Below are 20536 nucleotides of genomic sequence, written 5' to 3' on the forward strand. Positions count from 1 at the left end.
CAAATCCCAGAAAGAGGAATAGACTCAGACTCAGGGAGGAACCAGGGTAACACACAACAAAGTCATAATGGAGGAAGCCAGACACAGACAGTGAATCTTCAAACACTGTGATGTGCCTTCTAAAATTTATTGCCCTAATTCTGGAAAAGAATCCAACAGTAACCTGGGACCACATAGAGAGGAAATCATAATCAATCATCATTGAAAGGCAGTGTGGAAGGGCATGTAGGTGGTTCCCTGGATAGGGAGCTAGGCTTGGAGTCTGGAGGACCTGGGTTTGAATATAACCTCAGATACTTCCTAGCTGTGTGACCCTTATCTAGTCACTCAATCCCACTTGCCTAGATTTTACCACTCTTCTGTCTTAGAAACTATTTTAGTATTGATTTTAAGACAGAAAGTAAGGGGTTTTTTAAAAAAGGAAAAAAGAAAGACAGTGTGGAGTGGGAACTGGGTGAAGAATGTCAACAGACCTAGAGTCAGGATGACTTCTCTTTGAATTCTTCCTTAGACCTTGTGAGGAAAGAGGAAATGAAACTTCTTCCCTAATTCTTCCCTGCAGAATAAAATCTCCTTGGTGTTCCCCTTCAGACCTAACAATTTCTAGTTTCAACCTACATCTAGCAATGACAACTACAATTAGGGGTTGGCATTGGCTTCCCAGACAATGTCCAATGATGACTGTGCTCAGAGGCAACCTGCCCTCACCACAGACTCGGTTTCACTTCCTCTCTTACATTGGTATAGCAGGAAAACTTTCAGCCTGGTAACAGGCATCTTAGATGGCAGTGAGACAAGGGCAGGGCCTCTAGCAGAGCCAACCCAAACCTGGGTGGGCATAGAGGGGAGGGAGCCATGATACTTACACCATTGACATCAGTTCCACTTAGCCACTGCCTGGGACACTGTGAGGTCTAAAGGCTCCCCCTGATGGGGACTGACTGATGAGGCCAGGTAGCCCCCTTCTAAGGACAATGGAGTGTCACAGAAGGTAGAGCTGCTTATCTTCAGCCTGGCTTCTCTTTCTTGGAGTATTTGTTTTCAGACAGACACGGGCAGGTAGGTCTCCGGGGAAGTGATTTGGGTAGAGAGGGTAGAGACCATGAAGTTTGGGGTCTGATGACAGTCATTGCCCCCAAGAAGCTTCAGATAGGGGGAAGCTGGGTAGCTCAGTGGATTGAAAGCCAGGCCTAGAGATGGGAAGTCCTAGGTTGAAATCTGGCCTCAGACACTTCCTAGTTGTATGGCCCTGGGCAAGTCCTTTAACCCCCATTGCCTAGCCTTAACCACTCTTCTGCCTTGGAACCAATACATACTACTGATTCTAAGTCAGACAGTAAGGGTTGAAAAAAAAAGAAGCTTCAGGTAAATCAGTCAGTCAACAAATACTTATTGAACAATTTTATACCCCAGATAAAGTGCTAAGTACTAAGAAGACCCTTCCAAAAGTTCAAATAACAACTAGATGCTGACTTCAAGGAACTCACATTCTAATGGGAGAGACAACATGTAAATAAAAAGATGCCGGAAGATAAATCCAAAGTAGATGAAGGTCGAATTTGGAAAGGAATCTCTGCTGATTGTGAGCACCAAGAAAGGCCTCCTCAATATGACATTTTTTCTGAGACTTGAAGGAATTTGGGGAAGGCAGGAGGAGGAGGGAAGGATGAAGAGCATTCACAGTCAACTAGATCTTAAGTAATATAACATGGGAAGTTAGGGGAGGGCTGATTGGAAAGGAAAAGGAAAAGTTCTGAAGAAGGTGATCCAATTAGGAGGGAATTGACAAAATCCAGATGACAGGAGACAAGGGCCTGAACTGGGGGACAAAAGGTGTGAATGAAGAGAAAGTAATTGATTTGAGAGAAGTTGCTTGGGTAGAATCAGTAGGTCAGATATGTTATAAAAAATAAGTAAGGTAATCTGAGTGGGTCAACGAGGCAATTTGGGTGTGAGGAAGGATAAAGGTGATATTAGGTGATTATAAGGTGATTGGAGGAGAAATGAAGGTAAGGAAAGGTATAGAGGAGATAAGGGAAATGGGGTATATAGGAGAGGGCAGCTCAAACAGGTTTATTCCCAGAGGCTTGAGACAGAGGATACAGGGAGGAAATCAGGGCCAATAAGAAATGTTTAGGTTTTGGCTGAAGGTTTCTCTTGTTACTTTCTAAAGTCTCTTGAGGGAGGAGTCAGGAGGGCCCCTCCCTGCCAGTCAAACTGATGGCTGGAGGAAGTCTTGGGTAGGTACTTCCTGCCAAGATGGATGCCCCCAGTCCTCTCAAGAAATAAAAGGAAAATTATTCCTTCCCTCTTTAGCCCTTGCCTCAATTTTTGACACAATAATTCACCAGAGGGTTTGAATAGGTAACAAAGGGATTTATTAATACCAGGGTCATTCAGAAGGGGAGAGGGGTTTAGGATTTCTAACTGCTGCTAGCGATAGGGGTGATGGTGGGGGATGCGTCACAGGAGAGGTTTACAGATTTGACTGCCTTTTAAATAAAGTCCTTATTAAATCACTAAAACTAGGGGTAACTTATTTAAGGATACTCTACTTGTCTATAGAAACTAAAACCCACAATGTTCAATCACCAAGCCCTCCTTTCCACCCAGGGCCCAAGGAAATTCAGGGGAAGCAGAGGGAATGTAGTTGGAGAGATCAAGGAGAGGTCCAGAGAAATGAGATAGGTTTAAATTTCCCCAAGACAAGATAAGCACAGGCCAAGGCCAAAGTAATTAGGTCAAAGCCAAGCTGAAAGGCCTCAGCTAAAAGGTTAAGCAAAAGCAAAAGCCTCCAGCCACAGCGAAAGCCAGAAGGCAAAAGCCCTGTCAGTTGGAACTTCACCTCTATTTATAGCTTCAAGTCCTAACTGAATTTCTAAAGATTCTAAGATGTTTAACTGACTTTTTGTGACCGTTAGAAATTACAGAAGCAAAAAGTTTCTGTTAGCCACCTTGCATTACAGATATTGGTAGAGGAGGAGGAGAGAAAGATTACAGGATGATACAAAGATGACAAATCTGGGTGACTGGAATATTTGTGGTGTACTTGTCAAAAATTGAAAATTGGGAAGAGGAGTAGGTTTAGATAATGAATTCTGTTTTTGATCTGTTGTGTTTCAGAAACCAAAAGATAATATGTAAAGGAAATATGCAAAAATCATATATATAAATGCATTTATTTAACCTTATATTGTGTCAAGCACTGCCCTAAGTATTTACTAGTATCCCATTTGAACACTGCAAGAACTCTCGTAGGTGGGTATCATTATTATGACAGTTTTGTGGATAAGGAAACTCAGACTGGAAGAGCTTAAGCAACTTGCCCAAAGTCACACAGCAAAATTATTTGATTTGAATTGTGGATTTCAATTCAGGTCTTCCAAACTATAAGCCCAGCACTCCATATACTGCACCATCTACCTGGTGATACTTGGAGTTCAAGAGAGAAATTAAGAGTTGGATATTTGGATTTTGGAATCATCTTCATAAGTTACCCTTACTGCTGGTAAGGAGCAGAGAAGAGTCAAGGGAATGGATGAGAGAGGACTCTGGTCCTCTGAAACCTTCAAATATGAAACACCTTCCTAGAATGCAGTCCATCATAGGCATATGGGTCAGTTCACTGCAGTGGGCACAGTCCACTCTCTCTTGGAACTAAGTGCAATTAGCTTCTTAGATGAAGTGGAAGTGGGATCTTACAACAAAGAACACAAGCAAATTGTTGTCAAGATACCCTGGATCTCTAAAGCACTGGGAGCCAATAACATCATCAAGAGGATTAATTTATTGGTGGAACATGAGCAACATTTCCGCTGGACTATCCAATTCTTAGCATGGAATGACACTGACCATAATAGTAAGTCAGATCCACTCATTTCCCCATTTCGATTTTCATCATGCTTTTTGTCTGTTTCTCTTCTAAGCCTAATAGATCCATCCCAGTAGACCATACAACTGAGGCAGATGTTCTTGGTCCCACTCCATAGTTATTTACTTCCTTAGAAAAAGAGTTAAGAAATGTCCAGCCCTGGGCCTGAGAATTCAACCAGTAGGATCAAGAGTGAACCACAAGATAATTTAAACCAAAACATAAGCTTCCCCAAAGATTAAAAAAAGTATAACCATTTCCTAAAGCTCCCCCCAAAGATGGACTCCTTCTGGGGTTCCCTGTCCCCTTCACACCCAAAGCAGCCCATCTTTATGTTCCCTCACAGGAAACCACACAGCCCAGCTTCTGACAGAATGTGAAATTGACAATAACATCACAGTAAAAAATCAAATCCATTTAATTTGGGATGGGGTCAAATGTTACAGGATAGATGAAGAGGTTGGGCACTGGAAGAACATAAATCCAGAAGTCAAGCAATACCAACACATTCTGGAGAGCTCATTCTGGACCACTCTAAGGAAATGCTACATGAAGCTATATTGTGTTGACTTGATGAAGAAAGTAGTTGGATACTCAAGCATAAGGGATAATGATGAGTATTTGCTTCTTCCCATCTCCTCCAAGAAGTTCCAGGTCACCTCCACCAATCTGTGCAGTCACTAGAGTCTCAGAGAAAACAGACAGGATCTCTGGTTCCTGATGATAGCTTCAATAAGCAAGGGGAAAATCAAATAAATATGAGAAAGGTTGAGATCCTTTCTTTTTCCTTCTCACTTTTCTCATCAGCATTTTTTTCATTTTTCTTTTCCCTTTCCATATTGATTTCTTTCCTGCCTTCTTTCCTTTCCTTCTTTATTTTTCTCTTTCTATTTTTCTTTCTTTCTGTTCTCTCTTTCCTTTTCTCTATCCTTCTTTCCCCTTTGTTTCCTTTCCCTTTTTCTTATTTCTCTCTTCATCCTTCTTTTTCCCTTTTTCCTCCTTTATTTTTTCTGTTTCCTTCTTTCTTTTCTCTTTCCCTTCTTTCTTTCTGTACTCTGTCTTGCCTTTTCTTACCTACTTCCTTCCTTCCCCTCTCTCTCCTTCCTAATTTTTTTCTCCTTTTCTTCTTCTCTTTTTTTCTTTTGCTCAGGGTAAATTCTTCCTCAGATGTCTCATCAAGACATAGGAGTAACCCCAGAAGCTAAAAAAAAAACTAGACAATTGAATGCATACTCAAGTATGTACTACCAAATTTTGTGCACAGGAAGACGAATAATGGACTGTGTGTCTGTTATCTAGTGAGAGGTTTATCTAGATATAGAGCATCATTACCAGCAAGTTGCCAAGTAACATTTTACTTTTATTTTGTTGAGAGTTTGGCAGTGTTTGTGGAAAGTGACAGAAATACATCAAGGATAGCCTAATGCATGGCAGGTTTGTAATCTTCATCATTAGGATTCCCAATGATGAAATCCTGGGTCATATAGAATACTAATCTGATTCTGTTTTTAATCCATTATAGCAGACCAGGATACTTGAAGATAATATAGAAAGCTGCTCTTGATGTTGTCATCAACACCAAGAGATGATGACTAAGCAGTTCATGTTTACCTAGCATTCTTCTAGATGTCCAAGGAGATAAACAGGAGTATAAACTATAATTCTATTCTCAAGGACCTAATGGGTCCAATGGGATAAGAGATAACTACATCAAGGAGACTGGAAATATTCAGTGAACATAGAAATAAGAGAAGCATCAAACACTCACTGAGATTGTGACATGAGACCTTCTTTCTTGATCTCTCCTCCTAGTGACCCCTGAGGTGGCTGTATCTCAACATGTCAGCCCAGAAAGCAGCATCATTCTCTCCTGCATTGCCACTACCCTCACTCCATCATCATGCACTGGGAAAAGAATGGAAAACTGGGGATATGGGGAAATGAGAGTTCCAGTGGCACCCTGCCCAATATGGATTCTACCTTCTACCTCAAAGTTACCTTAGAGCTCCCACCAGAGGACTCAGGTGCAGGTTATAGCTGTGTGGTAGAACACAGTGAATTGAAGACCCCTGCTATGTATTCAGGTCAGTGTTTCAGTCAGACACTCTCATCACATCCCCGACAGACTAGACTCCAGAATGTAGTTCCATTCTCTCCCTCCTTTTTTCACTGAATGCACACCCACTTACATTCTACCCATTGCTCCTATAGTTCCTGGAAAGCCCACTATGGAAAAGTCTTGGGTCCTAGCAATGAGTATTGTATTGGCCATCATCCTACTGCTGGGCTGTGCTGGGGCCTTTATCATCTGGAAGAAGAGGAAGACAGGTATGTACATAAGGAGAGAAAGTTGATAGGAGATTACATGATGGGAAGCTCCCAAGGAGACAGAAAATACTAGTATTAGAACAACCTTATAGGAAAGTGTTTTGAAAAGAGAATGCCAGAATCTTAAGTCCAAAGTGAGATACAGAAGCTCTGTAGTGTAAGAAATAAAATTAATATAGAGGGACAGAATTAAAAATATCATGGTTTAAAAGGGTTTATTGAAAGCAATTTAGAAAAATGAAGCCATGTGCCTATTAAGATTTAGTTCAAAAGTTGGGACATACCTCTGACCCTTGGCTGCTTCAGTAGGAAAAGAGGAAATACCAATTCCAATCTCCCTATTTAACCTTCTGTTTATGTTGGCTTATGTAAGACAGGAAGCCAGTTGAATTATGGGAAATGTAGTTTGAAAGAGGTCTAAATGTCCACAGGAAGTTTAGACCAGGGACCTCAAAATTAGTTCAAGGACTCCCAAATTTCCAATATCACAGTAACCCAAATCATACCTAATTAGAAAACTCCTCCATGGCATCCTGAGCTGTTAATGTCTCTAAGACTCAGTTTTCTTATCTGAAAAAAAGGAGATAATAATAGCATTTAACTCACAATCAAACTTTTCAGTGCTATGTAGATACTAATAATTGTTATGATTCTATTAATATAGTTGGAAACCACTTTGAATTTCTTTTTACTGTCACATCAAGGCTAAGTCACATTGTTGACTTATATTAATCTTTCAGTTCTGTTATGTTTGTAATAACAGGGATGTTGGGAAGCTGAGGGACTGGCCTGGGCTAGGAGTCTGCAAGACTCTCTCTCCTCCACAGACAGGCTTGAGTGAGTGGGGAGGGGGAAGGTACTCCTTGCTCTCAAACCCCTCCCCCCAAGCAGTTGGTTTTCAGTTGAAAATGAGACAGGGCTGAGTGTCTTCAAGCAAGATTCAGCAAAGGCAAATCTTTGATGATGTTCCCTTTCTCTAACTTATATCCCCCACAGGTCTGATTGAGTGACAAAGGAGAAGCTTGATCTCTTGATGTTAAGGACTGAGAAGGATCTGACTTCTTAGGCTGGCAACTGACAGGAACCAAGCTTAATGGCTGTAGTGAGTATACCCAAAATAATACTCAGGCACTGCTACTAAAGATAAAGCTTATATTGATAAAAGAAGGAAGGGGAAGACAGGGAAGGGGTACCAAGGATTTGGATAAACTGGGAAGCCCTGATCAGCTAGGGAGAAACTGCCCCTCTCCCCCAGGAAGGAGTGGGAGACCTTTAGCTAACTTGCCCTCAAAGCTAATAGTAATCACTTCTAATATCTAAACAACTAAATGAATAATGAAATGCTATTGCAATGAAAGTCTAATTCAACTAGACAAACTTCTGAGTAGAAACCAAAATGGCTTTTGCTACTATGGCCTCCCAGGCAAACCCCAAACCAGGAACAGCGAGCAGAGAGACCTGCTCACCTCAACCCCCAGGAATCAACTGTTAAATTCCTCCCCAACTGTCCCCTCACTCAGAGTTTTCCTGGGGGTGGGGGGTCTCCTGGAATTCTGGGTGAGGCTTGATTCTGTATCTTGCAGGAATTCCAACCTGCCATTTTCTGTATTACAGTTCACTGAAATCCCAAGGTCTTTTTTTTTTTCACAGAAAACATTGCATGTACACACATATGTCATAATTACTGACATTTTATCTTTGTTGTTTTTTATTTTATTTTATGTTAACTTAATTTTTATTATTCCAGATGTTTACAAAACCAAAGAAGCATTTTTATATACAAAAAAGAAGGTAGTATGCAGATAAATGACAAATCTCCCATATGTTTAATTTACTTTTCTTCATACCTACATAAAAATATCCCATCCCCACATGACCCAGGCCTTCTCTATACTCCCTATATCACAAAGGATATTGTCAGGGACATCAACATACTCCTAATAATTAAATCTTTTATTCTTTTTCTTTCTGTTCACTTTCTGGAGGTAACGTTCACATTTTATTCTTCCATTATTAGTTCAGTGGTTGTATATAATGTTCTCCTAGTTCTACTTACTTCACTGTTCATTATGCCATATCTTGTTGCCATTTTAAATGCAATTTGGAATTGAAATGTATTTATTTTCCAATCTGATAGAATCCATACTAATAGCATTCATCAAGTACCTATTAGTGTAGTGCTATATCCTTATAACACAAAGAAAACAAAGGAAAAAATGACCCTTGCCCCAATGAAACTTATATTCTACTGGAATGACAAATGTAAAACTCCTATTAAATTTCATCTTACTATATTTTGTCCATTCTTCTACCCTTTAAAGACCTTTGGGGATCCTAACTTGGCTACTGGTTTGATTTATAATCCTTCAATGGAATTAGCTATTCCTCCTGGATTTGAATTATCTCCAAATGTGTGTTTATCTCCCAATAGAATCACAGAGGGGATTGTGAGAAGGAAATTCAAATCCCTTTGTTTTGATTTAATCAATAGGGGGCTTGGAATTCCCCTCCCTTTGTTTGATTTAATCAACCAGGGACTTGGAGGTCCTTTACCATTGAGATATGCAGTGATATACACACCCACAGTGAAAAGGAGTTGAAACCAGTAAGACAGGAAATAGGTCCCACAAGCACTGCCCCTCCCAGGCAGTGCCATACAAATTAAGGAATTATGATTGGTTCCTGAGATGTAACACAGGAGAACTAGTAGGTAGAGAAAAGTGTTTATGAGGGAAGACCCAGCAGGAAGTATGACACTCAGATTCTGATTCTAGCACTGGTGGCTCTTGCTGAAGGGACACTCTTGTTCTGGTGACTCTGGCTGAAGAGATTCTCATGGACTTCTGGCTGGTGAGAGGGAATAAAAGAGGAAAAATGGGAAAAAAGAGGGAATTTATAACTCAAAAAATGTTAAATGAATATTAAAATGTTTTTAAATGTAACTGGGAGGAAATAAAATATCATTTTTTAAAAGAAAGGTGATAAAAAATGAGACATAGAAAAGTTAAATAACTTATTCAAGGTTATATAAGTATATGTCAAGGTCGAGATGTGATCCAAGTACATTTGACTTCAAATACAAAGTTTTTCTACTATAAAAAAATAAGGTTTAATCTAAATGTGAAACATTTCAAAACTATGGGTGCTTTTTCCACTTCTCCCATTAGCATGGTGGGTGGCTAGCTTAGCATGGAGCTATGTTGAAAGATTAACCTAGACACATTTGTTTATAGGTTCAACAGGTGTAATATCATTTTGCTTTGCAAAATGGAGAGCAGAATGATTGACACTCAGCAGTTTAGAATTTGGAACCACCAAGCCTGCCATGAGCCAGCAAGAGAAGCAGTTACTGGGATGCAGGAAGCCATCAAAGCCCGTGACATTTAGCACAGCTCGTCACCAGCTCTGGAACCCACAAAGCAGGTGTCAGCAAGATGGAAATCCCTCATTCAGCTTCCCCTATATGAATCTTTTCTCATTAGCATTCACTTGTATTGAAACTATTACAATCAGTATCCTTATTCAGCCCCAGGGAGACAGAGAGAAACAATACAGGTTCATGGCAAGAACAACCACAGTCACAGACTACTCACTATCCCAAAATAAAACCCTAAACTAACCCCCATAATACAGAAACTTCCCCTAGAAGTCACTTCACAACAAAAGAGCATATAGTGAGTTAATATTAAAGATTTTAAATCTCTAACTCAGATTCCCATACACAGGTACCTGCAAGAACAAGCCAGAACAGTCTCCCAGCTTCCCCACTCCCAGATCTGATTTGGTACAGTAATTTAATATAAAAGAACAATGAATGAAATATGAAGAAATTGTCTCCCATGAAAAGGTCTGTACATTCTCACCACTGTAGCCCAAGAGATACGTCAAACACACCTAACACATTATCTCCAAAGATAAGATGTATGGCGGGAATGGAATTCATGCCAATATTGATGTAATCTTGAGAAAATTATATAAAAATTAAAATCAGCAGATGGTACTTCAGATCATCCACTGCAAACCTACTGGGTCTCCAGCTTTTCTCACTCCATTTTCTCTCAGTTGTCCCACCCCCAAGGGAACTGGACTGCTGGTAATCCCCCTAGACCCCCCAGCACTGGGAGAACTACAAAAGGGAGAAATTTGAACAAGCTCTCTTTTTTTGGAGAAGGGGATCTGGTAGGAGGTTGGTTGGTTGGGTAAGCCAAATCAATCCAGGATACCTGCATCCAAGTCTTTTTTTTTTAAACCCTTGTACTTCGGTGTATTGTCTCATAGGTGGAAGATTGGTAAGGGTGGGCAATGGGGGTCAAGTGACTTGCCCAGGGTCATACAGCTGGGAAGTGGCTGAGGCCGTGTTTGAACCTAGGACCTCCTGTCTCTAGGCCTGACTGTCACTCCACTGAGCTACCCTGCTGCCCCCCATCCAATTCTAATTAAGATCACATCATCAACTGCTATGTTAAGCTGTGTTAAGCATCTCAGTCATTTGATTATCAAGGAAGAAGAACATCAATTCAATAAACAATCTGACTCAAACCAAGCAGTCTGGCTGGCCAGGTTGCCACTGAGGGGACACACCTCTCTGGCTACTAGTCTCAGACCTGATATCTTAAATTGGTGACACCTGATCTTCACTAGTTTTAGTCAAGCTTTTCCTGACACCTCTTTCCTTCAGCCCTGTCCCTCTTCCCTAAGTTTGTTATTAAATTTCTAAACTTACTTAGGTGGATATTATCTTGCTCTAAGGATCATTGATTATATCCTTGAGTATCTGAGGGAAGGGGTTAGCTCAAACTAAAGTCAAGCCTCAGTCACTAATGTTATCCATCAGCTTTGAAGTCAGAATAAGCAATCAAAGAAGCTATGTGATCAACCCAGCAGCTGCTTATTGGATCATTTATTCCTGGTCACTGTTGTGTTGAAGCAGGGTGTTTAGTCTAGTTTCAAACATCCCTGTGGTGTCTTGGTGTTCACTACTACAACTTGGTATTCACCTAGGCAATCTCACACTCACTCAGCTCAGGTCCTCATACCATCAGAGGACCTTGGGCCATTATCTCCATCAGCCCCTATCACACATAACGGCTTCTCACATAACACAGTTCGGCTGGAAAGACCTTTTTCTGTCTCCTACTCCTCCTGATCCTTCCTCCTTACAATAAAGGATGTAATATACTAATGGCAAGACTAAAGACAAGTCAATCATTGTCTTCTTTGGTATTCTGTGACCATTACTACTGTCCCTGGCTGATTTTTCTTCACAAGAGAGATTTTTTTCCTTTCATTTAGGAGCTAAGGCAGAGGTTTTTTTAAAAAGAAATAGGTCAAGAGCAACTAGGTGACTCAATGGATAGAGAGCCAAGCCTAGAGGACTTGGGTTCAAATCTAGCCTCAGACACTTCTTAGCTGTGTGACTCTGGGCAAGTCATTTAACCCCAATTGCCTAATCCTTAGTGCTCTTCTGATTTGGATCTAATACTTAGTATCTAAGCTAGAATGTAAGAGTTTTTTAAAGAAAAGAAAAGAAATGTCATGAATATCTAAGTTTTAAAATTATTGTGCATTTTATTTTAAACAGCAAACCCAAGCAAATAACCATTTAAAATTAATAATAAATTCATATGTACAATATGTCTATAATGGTGTATTAGCTTATTCCTCAATTCATTTCAATTCAACAAGCATTTTAAAGATCCTTAGGTAGCACAGGTGACAGAGCATTTGGCCTGCAGTCAAAAACAAGCCCAGCCTCTGATATTTTTGCCTTGTTTTCTTTCCCTGTAAAATGGAGATAAGAATAACACCTACCTCCCAGTTTACTGTGATAATCAAATGAGATTTGCAACTTTAAAGCATTGAGGAAATGCTAGTTATTATTATCATGATGGTTATTTATTAAGTGCCTTCTATGTACTAAGTATATGCAAAATAAGTACAAAAAAAAGGAAAGTTCTTGCCCTCAATAATCTTACTTGGATTTGAGAAGAAGGAAAACAAAATATACAAGATTAAATGAAAAATACAAAATGTCTCTCTTTTCATCTTCTCTATCTAGGTACACATTTTTCCTTTCATACTATTGCCCTCCTCCACTAATGTCCTCTTCTGATGGCTCATCATATATGGCACTAGTGATCTAGTATTCTCCAAGCTCTGCCAGTGGAGCACACACCTTTGGAGGTCCTACCAATCTCAAGCAACTCCATCTGTGGGACAAAATGTCCATTGTCTCATTACCAGCCTTCTGAATTCATAAAGACTCATAACCAATTTGTCCACTGGCCCAAGTAAATTTTCATCTGCACCAATGGTAAAGATTACCAATGTAATGCAGGGTTACCTTTGGCTCTTGCAAGTTCAACTGTAAGCAGCCCTGGAAGTTAAGGTTTTAGAATTTTCAGAAAGTCAGTTGGAGCCTGAGGCTATAAATTGTGCTGAAGTTCCAACTGAACAGCTTTTGCCTTCCGGCTTTGACTTTGCCTGTGGGCTTTGCTTTTGGCTTTGCCTTGGCCTGTACTTTTGTCTTTTGGGACATATGGACCTGTTTGATTTCTCTGGGCCTCTCCCTGATCTCTCCATATTATATCCCTGCTATTTTCCCTGAATTTCCCTTTGGGTCCTGGGAGGAAGGGTGGGGTTGGTGGTTGGACATTGTGGGTTTAGTTTCTGTAGACAAGTAGGGCATCCTAAAACAAGCCACCCCTAATTTAGTGATTTGATAAATACTTTACTTCAAAGACAGTCAAACCTTCCTGACTGGGAGAGCTGGACTCCCTCAGTCTAATCCTCTCCTGTGACCCATCCCCCAGCACCAGCCCTCTCCCTAGGAGCAGTTAGAAAACCTAAAACCTCTTTCCCTCTGATTATTCCTGACATTAATAAATCCCTTTTGTTACCTATACAAAGCCTCTAGTGAATGATTGTATTGAAGATTAAGGCAAAGACTGAAGAGGGAAGAATTACTTTATTTCTTAAGGAAAACCTAGGCATCCATCTTGGGCAGGAAGTACCCAGCCGAGACTTCCTGCAGACATCAATTTCACTGGCAGGGAGGAGCCTCTTGACTCCTCCCTCAAAGGACTTTAGAAATTAACAAGAGAAACCCCAGCCTTGATCTAAACATTTCTGACTGGCCCAAATTCCTCTTGTACCTTAGAGATACCTTCCCTACCTGAAGAACCCAGCCTACTTCCCCTCAGTATCCTCTGTCTCTAGCCTCAATGAATAAGCCTGTTTGAGCTGCCCTCCGGTATACTCCCATCCATTCCCTTACCTTCCTATATACCACCTCATTCATCTCTTCCATACACTCAGCTATCTCCTTCATTCCTCATCCAACCACCTAATCTAATCACCTATATCTCCCCTTATCCCTCCTCACTACCCAGATTGCCTGAGACCTGCCTTTAACTACTTGCAGTAACATTATTATCCCTCCTTTTAACCAAGATTACCCACTTCTTTATAACACCAATTAATTTGTGGAGAAGTTGTGGTTTGGGTCAGTGAAATAATTACCTACTCATTTGCAAGCAATTCACAAATCTTTGGATCATTAAAAAACAGCTGTGGCTAATATGTTCTGTTGAGCTTTATTCTGGTCCTCTTTTGCAAGCTGTTCACCCATTCTAGAGTTTTTCCAGTGAGATTAGACATTATAGTCAAATAATCATAAAGTGTTTCTTATAAATCTTATATATTGAATTTTTACCTTTTATGTTTGATGCACATTTTTCAAATCTGACCCTGATAACCATTTGTTGTTGTGAAGTAGTTGGTAATTTTACGCAATAAACTCAGCAACCTTTATTTCCTCTCCTGTTTCTGTCTAATAAAAGTTTCTGTCTAAAAAAAATAAAGTGAATTGGCTTGTATAATGAAGATAAAATATATCATTGTCTTTCCTTCTTAACTATTCAAGATTCACTCTCATATTTTTAATTCAAAAATCCAGACAGAATTTGGTGGAGGTTATGGTATGAAGACCAAAATTCAGGTTTCACCATACTGTTCTCTCAACATTAATGAACTCATGAATCTTTCCCCTAGTTTCCAATAGCCTACATTTTTAACATGTAATAATTTTGCATGTGTTTCTTTTTCTAAAATTCCCCATCAGTAAAAACAACAAAATCTTCCAACATGTATATATGAATAAGAACTGAAACTATGAGTTCAGTAATATAAGTAACTCCATCTACTAATAAATGTCAGCACCTGCTTGGCAATTTGGTCTTGGGGAGCTGACTTAACATAGTGAAAAGTTAATTGACTTATCCAAGAGCACTAGTCATGAAGCCAGGTTTTCTTGACTCTGAGGCTAACTTTCTACCCATGAAGCCACACTGCTTTTCTACATGTATAGTCCTCTAGTGCTTCATTATCATATAGAAATAGCCCTGGGTTTTTTAAATTATTCAGTGGAATGCAACTCCTTCCAAACTGTAGACACTCCTAATTTGGCCCAGTGATGGGTCATGTCTGTTATTAGCCAAAGTCCAGAGAAGCCTATCACCAACTTGAGGGAAGAGATGAATTTTCTGGGCAACCAGACTCTGAAAAGCTATCAGATAAGGTACTGTAGGATTGGATTCTATTCAATTGAAAAGAGAACCATCAAAACAACTCTGAGGTGCCACCTCACACTTAGCAGATTGGCTAAAATGACAGCAGGGAGAGTAATAAATGTTGGAGGGGATGTCGCAAAATACGGACATTAATGCATTGCTGGTGGAGTTGTGAACTGATCCAACCATTCTGGATGGCAATTTGGAACTATGCCCAAAGAGCGCTAAAAGAATTCCTGCCCTTTGATGCAGACATACCGCTGCTGGGATTATATACCAAAGATATCACAAGGAAAAAGACTTGTACAAAAATATTTTTAGCCGCATTCTTTGCGGTGGCAAAAAAAAAAAAAAACAACGGAAAACAAGGGGATGCCCTTCAATTGGGGAATGGCTGAACATGTTGTGGTATATGCTGGTGATGGAATACTATTGTGCTCAAAGGAATAACGAACTGGAGGAATTCCATGTGAACTGGAGAGACCTCCGGGAACAGATGCAGAGCGAAAGGAGCAGAACTAGGAGAACATTGTAGACAGAGACTGATACACTGTGGTAAAATCAAATGTAATGGACTTCTTTACTAGCAACAGTGACAACTATGAGGGACCTATAAGAACGCTATCCACATTCAGTGGGAGTAGAAGCAGAAGAAAAACAACTGCCTGCATGGGGATATAATTAGGGATATTGACTCAAAATGAGCATCCTAGCACAAATATCAATAATATGGAAATAGGTCTTGACAAATGACATATGTAAAACCCAGTGGAATTGTGCATAGGCTATGGGAAGGGGTGGGAGGAGGGGAAGGATAGAACATGAATCCTATAATGTTATGAGTAAGATGAGATTAGCTAGTTATTAGGAATTAAGATGTACCTAGCAGGAAGGAGCTAGAGCTGGGAATTCCAGGTTGGAATGGAGGAGGAAGTCTGCCTGTGCTCTGTGTGTGGACTCCATTAGTGGTGGGCAAAACTGTTGCCAGCCTGGGAGACCTCAGAGCAAAGGACACCCTGCTTCCTGTTTTCCCCTGGAATCCTGTGTGGTGTGGCATCTAAGAAAAGGAAAAATCTACAGAGCCAAGAGAGGAGGAGAAGTTTGAAAACTGGAAGACAGTGCTTCAAGCAAAACCCTCACTACTTGGTTCCTGAGACCATCCTGACTCCTGGCATCCAGACATCATCAGTGGATTGCAGTGAGAATCCCAAAGCCACAAAGCCCCAGCTGTACTCAAGCCTGGCAGGTTCCAGGTTTGAGGCAGAAACCCAGAGACTCCAGTATAGCTCCTTGGGCCCTGTTAGTTAGATCACTTAGATTAGTGTAGTTGAATAAGTCCTTCCCTTTCCCTGTGGGGTTTTGTTATTAGGTGTTAAGGTTTAGAGTAGTCATTCCTATCCCTCCTTTTGTTGTCCTTAATTAAACTCAGTTCCATCCTGTACCTTGTCAGTTGAATTCAAGGCCTCTGGCCAGAGTGACAGTTGACTGTTATTTTTCAGTTGGGAGTGACTTAGCTGTACAAGTCTTCAGTGTTCAATTTTAGTCTCTCTTACATCCCAGAGTGTGTTCCCACAAACCCCTTAGTTAATTTTTAATATCCCTGGTGACCCCATTACTTTATATTTTCTTACAATAACCATAGAAAAATGTTCTAAATTAATTAGTCAAATAAAAACTTTAAAATTAAAAAAAAAGAAAAGAAAAGAGAACCAAAACCCATTCAATAATATTCTTTGAAACAGTGACACAAGATTTGTTTTACATGATATTTATAAATCTTCCTAGTCATTATAGAAATGTTGACATAAAGGGCAAGAAACAAGAATCAGCCTTCAAGATTTTTTAAAGAAAGCAAAGCACATGGAAGCATTATTGCTGGAGCTATGAATTGATCCAACCATTCTGGAAAGCAATTTAAATCACGCAGATAAAGTGACTAAAATCTTTATATAGAACCTCATTCCTAGACATGCATGCTTCATAGAGCTCAAAGATAGATATATGCCAAAATAGTCACAGAAACCCTGTTTGCAAAGAACTGGAAACACTATTAATGCCCAGGTATTAGGAATATATTGGAATATTACTGTGCTGTTACAAAAACTGAGTGTGATAACTACAGAGAAGCACCAGAAGATTCATATGAACTAATTTAAAATGAAGTAAGTAGAATCAGTAAAAATAATATACACGATGACTACAACATTCTAAAGGGAAATAAGGACTCCAAAATAATTGAAACTGACTTCTGAGAAAATATAATACCAACCTTGGTCCCAAAGAAGTAGTGCTCTATGACATCTCCTTAATCCTTCCCTTAAGGAGATGTCATAGAGCACTACTTGGCAGAAGGGAGAGTATGAATATGAATGATATGGAAAATGTCAGACAAATGTGTTTTTTTTCTTTTTTTCTTTGTATAAGGGGCAAAGTGAGGAATGATTTGGGAGGAAATGGGAGTAATATAAAAACAAAATATCCACAAAATCTTGGTTTGCAAAAGAAGCTCTTAAGACATTTTTGTAATTCGTGATGTAAAAATAATTTTAAAAAATAAAGTATTCTTCATTTTAGCAGGAGGGGAAATTTATTGTTACAATGCATTCAGTACTAATGAAGGAGTATATAGAGCTTTAATTTTGGAATCTTCTAAATTTCTGCACTCTAGAACACAGTCTCTCTCCTCCCAAACATTCTTCTGCTTTGTCTCAAAAAGAATGTCCATTTTGATGATGCAAAAATAGACTTCCCTTCCTCCCTTCTGCCCTTCTCCTTCCAGGATATTGTTTAGCCTCAGGCTAGGCACCCTACAGAGGTTCAGTAACTCAATGTTTAAGTGAATTGACTGGAAGCTTGCTCTTAAACTTTCTTCAGGAAAGTTTCCCTTTGGACCTCAATGAGAACCTCTGGCAGCACCTAATTTCTAAGCTTTCCTTCTCTGCAACTTTATAGTCATAGATAATTGCCTCAAGTATTGAGTATGACTAGCCTAGAATCATTTACTCCGTATGTGGCGGGGCAAGACTTCAACATTGACCATCCTCCATTCACTACACTGTGTTTGCTCCATTTCATAAGGGCTATGGATTGATCCTAAGTAGAATGGATGGGGAAAGAAATCAGAAGATAGATAGAAGCAGTGTTTTCCCTTGAATCCTGCAGCTATAGAATGTGGCCCTCTGAGTAGCCCAGGATGGACAGTCTCTCACACTAGGATGTTTGTGAGAAGACTGTGTAGTTGAATAGGGTGTGGGCCATTCATTGATCAATATATTAAAAACCTATTGTGTGTTTAGTATTGTGGAGGGTAGGGGCACCACATGGGGTCTCTGGGGGAGCCAGCATGGCACCTGGTCTGGGAAGTTGGAGGGAATGTGGCCTGGCATTCCATCTTTATAAGGTTTGTTATCACTGTTATATGTGCTCATGTGGTACATTCTTCCCCAGTAGAATGTAAGCCCCTTGAGGGAAGGAACTGCTTCATTTCCATCTTTTTACTACCAGCACAAAAGTACAGAACTTATCAGCTAGTCAATGTTTAATAAATGTTTGATTTAGGAAATGAACTGTAGGAATGTAAGTAAGGGATAAGGGAAAAGTATGGAGTGGATAGGCAGGGCATAGAGAAGCAACAGAAGAGTTCCTCTCGTGAAGTGTGAAGAAATTGGGTTTGAGCTTAGATTCTCTAGTTTTAGGACCCTTCCTACCCTTTCCCTTTACCCAAATTAACAAAATGAACTTAGTTTCAAAAGCCCAAGGGTTTTGGTTTGCTAGACACTGGTGGGTGTTTCTCATCTCCCATCCATCTAGGCCTTTTCCAAACAATCTACCTCCCTTTGGAGGAAGGATTTTATTTTAGAACATAGACAGTGTAAAAACTGTGGGATCACTACAGATGGCATTATGAGTATCCATTCAAAAAGTACCTACTGACTTTCCAAAGTAGAACTAATTATCTTCCTCCCTAATCACTTCCCTCTTCCCACTCTCACTATTACTCCTGAAGGTACGTGCATCCTCCCAGTCCCCAAAGCTGGCAACCTCAATGTCATCCTTGACTCTTTGCTGTGATTCACCCCCACATCTCTAATCTGTTGTCAGTACTGGTCATTTCTACCTTCTCTATTTCTCATATATATCCTCTTCTTTCCTCCAAACATCCAAAAACCTTATTCAGTCCCTTAATCACTTCTCAAACAATTTAACTTCAATAATAGCCTTTTCATTGATTTCTCTGCCTCAAGTCTCTCCCTAATACATTCTACCCCCCATAAAACTTCTTTTAAAAACTGATTTACCTAATGCACAGGTCTCATCATGAGACTTCTCTGTTTAATAAAATCTTGTACCTTCCTATTACCTGACGAATGAGAACATAGAAAATAAATACATAGTAGATAGAAAGTAATCCTAGATGCAATGACACTAGCACCTCATGTTGTAATCATTGAGAAGTACTCTAAGAAATATGAGGAAGGAGAGCACTTTCATGGGAAGGGCTGTAGTTCAGGGAAACTTTCATGGACATAGTGGCACTTGAGTTATATCTTAAAGGGGAAATTATAATGGAAAAAAACATGGAAGAGTAGAGTATTTCAGGTACCTGGATGGGAAAGAGTGATCAAAGACAGAGGTAGGATGAGTCAAGGTGAGGAAAAGAAAAAGCAGTATGAAGTAAAATTGCCAAAGTATGTGGGAACCACATTTCTATAGAATCTCACAAAATCCTTCAATAAGGAAGGCCTCCAACACCTTGGGTGAATCCTTTGCCATAAAATGATGGGAGGACATAGAAAAGAGTCACACAGGATGGTTATGGATGAATAGGTTGAGATCAGATCATTGGAGGTATAAAAATAAAATAAGGTGAGACACACAAATAAAGGACAAGAACTAGAAAATAAAGGTTGAAAATTGTTTCTAGATACTTTTGCAAATGATATTAAAAGTATTTTCAGTGATAAGTGAAGTGAAGCTCAAAGATGAACTTCCCTTCAGAGCCAGGCACAAAGAACACTAAAGAGACTCTTGTTTATGAAAAATAAGCAATTTATTTAAATATACATATAAAGGAAAAAGGATTTCTAATTCTAAGGGATTCTAAGTCCACCCAAATAAAGTCCCAGGTCCCACAAGGAACTGCTTCTCCTGTGGTTCACAGGCTACGCTAATCCTCTCTGATCTAACCAACCAAATTTATACTATTCTAAATAAACCTAACCACTCTAAGTCTTAACTTCTCCTTTAAGTTATAAAGATAACCAAGGCTAGCTGGTTGAGTCTCCACAAGAATCAAATTAGGACTGAGCCTTAACAGACTCAGAGTCCAAACCAAAGAACAGATTTTGTTTGGTCTTTTCATAGTTTAACCAATTTATAGACAGTAACAGATAAATGAATAGTGTTTCCCAAGTTGGAAAAGAAAACACTCCCCTCCTTCAAGTCTTTCCCTCAGACCAAGATAGAGAGAAGCAAAAATGTTACCTTCTCCAGCCCTGAGAGAGAGAAAGCAGCTGCGTGTGGCTCTGTTGACTGCCAGAAGCCCCTCCTGGAATGCCACACCCAGAGAGTGTAACTGTCATAGAAGTAACGTTATTACTGCCACCAGGTGAAATTAACACTCTCTCAGCTCTGTTTGAAACTCCAGTTCTTCCTCAAGCAGCTTCTCTACTTCTTATCTCCAAACTAATAAAATAATACTTATTTTCTAATATCATCCTTATAGCAGACCAAAAACAGAGAAAGTTTTCCAATCTCCTTAATGAAC

At 39.7% G+C, this 20536-nt stretch overlaps 1 pseudogene; it reads left to right on the forward strand.

Annotated features, from left to right (window-relative positions):
* Nucleotides 1–944: 944 nt before the first annotated feature.
* Nucleotides 945–20536, forward strand: part of LOC123233114 — a 69196-nt pseudogene continuing 49604 nt past the window's right edge.

The sequence above is a fragment of the Gracilinanus agilis genome, chromosome 2 (genome assembly GCF_016433145.1).
Source record: "Gracilinanus agilis isolate LMUSP501 chromosome 2, AgileGrace, whole genome shotgun sequence".
Lineage (NCBI taxonomy): Eukaryota > Metazoa > Chordata > Mammalia > Didelphimorphia > Didelphidae > Gracilinanus > Gracilinanus agilis.